General features: G+C 46.0%; 1 pseudogene; it reads right to left on the reverse strand.

Moving 5' to 3' along the window:
• Nucleotides 1-2,910: 2,910 nt before the first annotated feature.
• Nucleotides 2,911-3,143, reverse strand: LOC139270039 (U2 spliceosomal RNA; annotated as a pseudogene).
• Nucleotides 3,144-6,717: the final 3,574 nt, after the last annotated feature.

The following is a 6,717-nucleotide window of genomic DNA, read 5'->3' on the forward strand; positions in this document are numbered from 1 at the left end:
GCTGTACATCGGTATCCCGGGTACTGTCCCCACCATCTTCTGGTTCGCTTTCCAACCCATCTGATTCGTATACCAGCCGAGCTGCCGTTTTTTTGCACATGCGGGCCAAATGCCCTGTATATTCACAATTTCTGCAAACAGCCTGCTGAAATCGACATCCCCTTGACGAGTGCCCACCCCCACACCTCCAGCACAGACCTGTTCCATTGTTCAAAGAGTTCTCAGAGAATGAGCTGCGTCTGGCTGATCTCTCTTGAGCTTCTCTCAGTTTGTAGTTGATTGCTCGCATTGTGGGTTGATGAGGTGTGAACGACCATTCCTGTGGCCCTTGATGGCTTCTGCCTGCTGTCGAGAGCCTGTTCTCCCGGTTTTGTCTGTGTGTGGGGGTAGCAGCTTGTTTAGTGCTGTGAACTTCTTGTTCCGATATTTTGTTAGTTGTCGTACCTGCATTGTAAATCAACCTTGTTTCTTCTTCCCCTACCAAGAATATCTGTGCAACCAGTGCTGCTGCCTCTAAGGTCAGGTTCTTGGTCTCTATGAGCTTTCGGAATATGCTTGCATGGCCTATTCCTTCAATGAAAAAGTCTCTCAGCATTTCTCTCCTCAGTTCATCGGAGAACTCACATAAACTAGTCAACCTCCGAAGTTCCGCCACAAAGTCGGGTATGCTCTGGCCCACACAGTGTCTGTAGTTGTAGAACCTGTGTCTGGCCATGTGTAGGCTGCTCGCTGGCTTCAGGTGGTCTCTTACCAGTGTGCTCAATTCTTCAAACGACTTGCTTGCTGGTTTCTCGGGTGCCAACAAATCCTTCATTAAAGCGTATGTTTTTGAGCCACAGCTGGTCAAGAGATGGGCTCTTCTCTTGTCTGCCTTACCAGTCTTTGGTTACAAAGCTTTGCTGGAGCCTTTCTATAAAGTCCTCCTAATTGTCTCCCGCATTGTACTTTTTCTCTGATCCGTTGTTTGCCATTCTGTGGATTCTGTAATCCCGTAACTCGTCGCCACTGTAAAGTCCTGTCCCCTCAGTACAGATTCACATGAGGCATGTAGTGAAGTCAAGGTCACTCTGGACCTGCACCTTTATTTCACAGCTCTGGAATGCTGCACTTGCCTGAGACCTGTCCTTATATACCTGTCTCTTACAAGTGCACCCCTGGTGGTAAGGTATGCTGGTGGTTAGAGATCATATCTTATTACAGTCATGTATAGCATGTTAGGATACAGTTATATATAATAATGTAAGATACATGACACCTTCTCTGCAAAGTGGTGGTTTGCAGGGTTTGCAGCTCATCTGCACATTCGCTGAAGGTGACCCATTGTTCTGCAGCCTTTGCATGCATCATGTTTGAAGCGGCTTTGATGGGCCTGATGATCACCTCCACAGCGCCAACAGGATGTCAACTGCCTCGCATTAAACGTTTGATGGCGGACTCTGGGTCATCTGAGGTCATGCAGCTGCCAGCGTGTACGTTCTGCCATATGCATTCCTTCTTGAAAACAATGTTACTTTGTGTACAGTACTGGCTGAAACCTCTTTTTGCTGCGAAATTTGTTTGGTATTATCGCTGGTGGACATAAATGTCTCAGTTATCGTTATGGCTTTGCTCAGATTCGGTGTTTCAACAGTCAATAGTTTGCGAAGGATAACCTCATGGCCAATGGCAAGTACAAAAAAGTCTCTTAGCATTTATTCTAGGAATCCATCGAATTCGCAATGCCCTGCAAGGCGCCTTAGTTTGGCGACATAGCTCGCCACTTCTTGGCCTTCAGACCGCTGACACGTGCAGAATCGATACCTTGCCATCAGAACGCTTTCCTTCGGATTTATGCGCTCCCGGACCAGCGTACACAGTTCTTCATAGGATTTGGTTGTTGGTTTCGCCGGAGCTAAAAAATTCTTCATGAGGCCATAGGTTGTTGCCCCACAGACGGTGAGGAGGATCGCCCTTCGTTTGGCTGCATTCTCATTCCCTTCCAGTTCGTTGGCCATGAAGAATTGGTCGATTCTCTCCACGAAGGCATCCCAATCATCCCCTTCAGAGAACTTCTCCAGGATACCAATTGTTCTTTGCATTTTTGCATGGTTGTTCGTTACCAATTGTTATGCTCATAATAAAGTGATATTCATTGCATACAGTACTCAGTTGTAAGTGTGACCTTAGCTCCTTTAATTAAACTTCAGAGTGCTGGTACAGCGTGGGAGGCCTGCTTATATACCTTGCTCTCAAGGGATGCTGGGATCCCTTGGGACTCCAACAGGTAGGCCCTCTGGTGGTGGTGTGATACAGGTTGCCAAGGGTTACATACATAACAGATTAGCCCCCCTCGGCAGACTCTGAGTTAAGGGACTCAGGTGGCCTGTTCTCTCTCCCCCGAGAGGGTGCGCGCTCTACAGTCCAGCTCCTGCACGGCACCACTCTGTGCACAGTACCTGCCGGGTTTGAGTCCTGAGGGTGAGACATCTGTCTAGAGCCGCAGGTCGAGGTCATGAATGCCTGGTTCACAGAGATGGCCTTCTGCAGTGTGACTGTGATATCCACCAACAGTAGCTTGAGAAGAAGACCCTCATGGCCAATGCCAATGACAAAAATGTCCCGCAGCGCTTCGTTGAGGTGGGTGCTGAACTCGCACGATGCCGCCAGCTTCCTGAGGTCTGCGGCATACTTCGCGATTTCCTGGCCTTCGGGCCGTCGGTGGGTATAGAACCGGTGTCTGGCTGTGAGGATGCTCTCCTTGGGCTTGAGTTGCTCCTGGATCAGGATTACAAGCTCCTTGTATGACTTGGTTTTTTTTTTAATAAATTCGTAGCCAATCGTTCCAATTCTTTGTCAAATCACAAACGCCAGAGGTCACCTTGCACATGCCAAGGATCACTCTGCGCCAATGCTCTTAGCCAAAAGGCCTAGAGCCACTGCACCGTTCCTGGAAGTACTGCAATACCAGGTTCGTGCCATGGAGGTGGATGGGTCAAGCCACCCCACACACCTCCGTGGAGGTGGATGGGTCAAGCCACCCCACCCACCTCCTGTTTCCAAAAAAGCAAGCATATACCTTCCTGACCAGGGAGAAACCACCCGGAGGTCATGGTGGCTGGTCAGGTCAGTTACGCATGATCTTAGCCAAAAGGCCGAGTATGACTTGGTTGTTGTCTTCGCTGGTGCCAGCAAGTCCCTGATAAGGCCATAGAGGTTGGGCCCGCAACTGGTCAGTAGGATAGCGCGGCACTTATCAGCCAGCGCGGCCAGGTCATCTCCTGCCAGATCGTTTGCTGTGAAAAAGTGTTCTAGCCTCTCCACAAAGGCATCCCAATCATCACCATCGGCAAACTGCTGCAACGTACCAAGGGTAGCCATTTTCGCGTGAAAGTTCATATTCTCGTCGCCAGTTGTTGTGTCCTTAGATGCTCGAACAATGACTCCACGAGGCAGTGTTTTGTATTTGAACTGTAGTGACATTAGTCCTTTATTAGTTAACTCCAGAGTGAGGATCACACCTGGTGGTCTGCCTTTTATAATAGGCCAGGCACACCTGTACAGGTAACCTACGAGTTTCCAAATGCTGTGCCCTCTGGTGGCACACCTTGATATCGTACCAACAGTAGCCATGTAAGATACATGACACTACCCACTTAAAAAAAAACATATTTATTGAACATTAACAACATCATGATCATTCCATTGTATCGTACAAATCCATTCCGTCCCTCTGCACAGCCTTTCCTCCAACACATATTAACATCAAAACCTGAAGTTTAATTTGTTTCCTGTAACATATAATAATCTAATGTACTTTACAAATTGATTATAAAATACTATCTTTAAATTATTTTCTGAATAAAACATCCACAGAGCCTTATAATGAAAATATCCACAGAGCCTCATAATGATCTTTTAGTTTATATTTAAAATACTCTTTTAGGTTTATTCTCCTCTCCTTAAAAAAACAGAGCATTCCTTCTTTGCACAATCATAAATCTAGCCAAACTAAACATTAAATTAATTGCTGCTAGACATGGGGAGAATCTCTTGCAATCCCCATCTCAAAATTGAGTCCTACAGGATTCCCATTCTTGCTCTTCGGTCCTCACGCAGCAAGAAAACCTCACACAACTGTTGAACATAGTACTTAAAAAAACTTGAACTTCGGACATAACACCAGCAAATGAGACAGATTCTCATCCTGCGTCCCACACACTGGGCAAGTTGCCACCTCTACTCGCCCAATCTTACATAAGACCATCATGGTAAAAATCTGGTTATGAGCCAATTTGAAATCCAGTTCAATCCACTCTGGACATTAACATTTGCCCACACTCCCTTCCAAATCCTGTTGAAGTTCAGTTGTGGGTATTTATTCTGCCAAAACTGCTGACCAGCAGGTGTCTTAAATCTCCATTCTCTAAATAACATAGAAATCTCAAGTATTACAGTTGTCAACTTGGACCAACTCCGCCCCTTTCTCTCGCAGAAAGCTTGGAAAAGCGGGACGCATTATAACTTCTTTGGAGATTTGTGTATTTATTTCTTCCATCCAATCCTGTGGCATTGCCTTCACAATCTCCTCATACATAATCTTAATTGCTTTTTCCTCTACCTCCTGATCTTCCTCCCAAACCATATCGTTCACTATCGCTTCTGGCAATCAACCTGGAATTACGTCATATAATACATCTTTCACATATATAATACCAGCTTTTATAAAAGCTTGATGAAATAATACCGCTCCTTCAATGTTGATCCACCAGTTCAAAAATAAGGGCTGTTCTAAAAATTCCTCAGCACCTTTGGGAATAAACTGCACACTTTTTAAAAATTGGTGTCTACAACCTCCTTATAAAACCTAGGGAGAGGTTTAATCGATTTCAAAAACATATTGTTGTATTCCAGAAAAAAATTCCCTGTCCTCCTATTCCACTTAATTAAAAAAAATGTTGGAAACAACTCTTCCAAAAACTTGTATTTGACTTCTGAAGAAACTTCTTCACCCATTTAATTCTGAAGGATTTTTTCTTCAACTCAATATCTGGGAAATTGAGTCCTCCTTGATTTCGCTGTCCAATGATGGTGTTGTAAGCAACCAAGGCAGACATCACTGTCGCTCTTCCTTGCACTTTCAACACCTTCTTTCCCATCTTCCCAAAAACTTTTTAATTTTCATAACCTTCGATTCCCAATTTAGTTGATCCACTTCATCCCTATCCTTCTTGAACCGCATATGCACCCCCAGAACTTCTAAAACCTCCACCACCTTAAAAGGGCATTCCTCGAACCACTCCCCCCCTACTCCTTCCCACAACCAGGCATTCGGACTTACTATAATTTACTTTGGCTCCTGAAGCTCGAGAATACTCCTCCGCTAATCCCATAGAATTCCTCACTGACTCCCCATCTCCCAATATTAAGGTCATGTCATCTGCATATTGGTGTATCACTGACACCTGCCTGGATCTGGGAACCACAATCCCGACGACACCTTGTTCCTTTTGCATCATGTAATCTAATGGTTCTGCTACCATCATCATCATAGACAGTCCCTCAGAATCGAGAAGGATTTGCTTCCACTATTAACATGAGTTCTTAGGTGGCTGTACAGTCCAATACGAGAACCACAGTCTCTGTCACAGGTGGGACAGATAGTCATTGAGGGGAAAAGGTTGGGTGGGACAGGTTTGTCGCACGCTCTTTCCGTTGCCTGCGCTTGATTTCTGAATGCTCTCGGCGATGAGATTCGAGGTGCTCAGTGCTCTTCCGGATGCACTTCCTCCACTTAGGGCAGTCTTTGGCCAGGGACTCCCAGGTGTCAGTGGGGAAGTTGCACTTTATCAGGGAGGCTTTGAAGGTGTCCTTGTAACATTTCCGCTGCCCACCTTTGGCTCGTTTGTCATGAAGGAGTTCAGAGTAGAGCGCTTGCTCTGGGAGTCTCGTGTCTGGCATGCGAACTATGTGGCCTGCCCAGTGGAGCTGATCAAGTGTGGTCAGTGCTTCGATGCTGGGGATGTTGGCCTGGACAAGGACGCTAGCGTTGGTGTGTCTGTCCTCCCAGGGGATTTGTATGATCTTGCAGAGACATCGTTGGTTGTATTTTTCCAGCGATTTGAGGTGTCTACTGTACATGGTCCATGTTTCTGAGCCATACAGGAGAGTGTATATTACTACAGCCCTGTAGACCATGAGCTTGGTGGCAGTTTTGAGGACCTGGTCTTCAAAACCTCTTTTCCTCAGCCGGCCAAAGGCTGCACTGGCACACTGGAGACGGTGTTGGATCGCGTCGACAATGCCTGCTCTTGTTAGTAGGAGGCTCCCGATATATGCAAAGTGGTCCACATTGTCCAGGGCCTTGTTGTGGATCTTGATGACTGGGGGGCAGTGCTGTGTGGTGAGGACAGGCTGGTGGACCTTTGTCTTACTGATGTTTAGCATAAGACCATGCTTTCTTACGCCTCAGTAAATACTAAAGGCTTTTGACGCAGGAGATTAGTGTGCAAAATTAAGGCAGATGGTATTGGGAATAATGTATTGATGTGGATAGAGAACTGGTTGGCAGACAGGAAGCAAAGAGTGGGAATAAAAGGGTCCTTTTCAGAATGGCAGTCAGTGACTAGTGGGGTGCCGCAGGGTTCAGTGCTGGTACCACAGCTATTTACAATATACATTAATGATTTAGACGAAAGAATTGAATGTAATATCTCCAAGTTTACAGATGACACTAAGCTG

Source organism: Pristiophorus japonicus, chromosome 8 (assembly GCF_044704955.1).
Source record: "Pristiophorus japonicus isolate sPriJap1 chromosome 8, sPriJap1.hap1, whole genome shotgun sequence".
Taxonomy (NCBI): Eukaryota; Metazoa; Chordata; class Chondrichthyes; family Pristiophoridae; genus Pristiophorus; species Pristiophorus japonicus.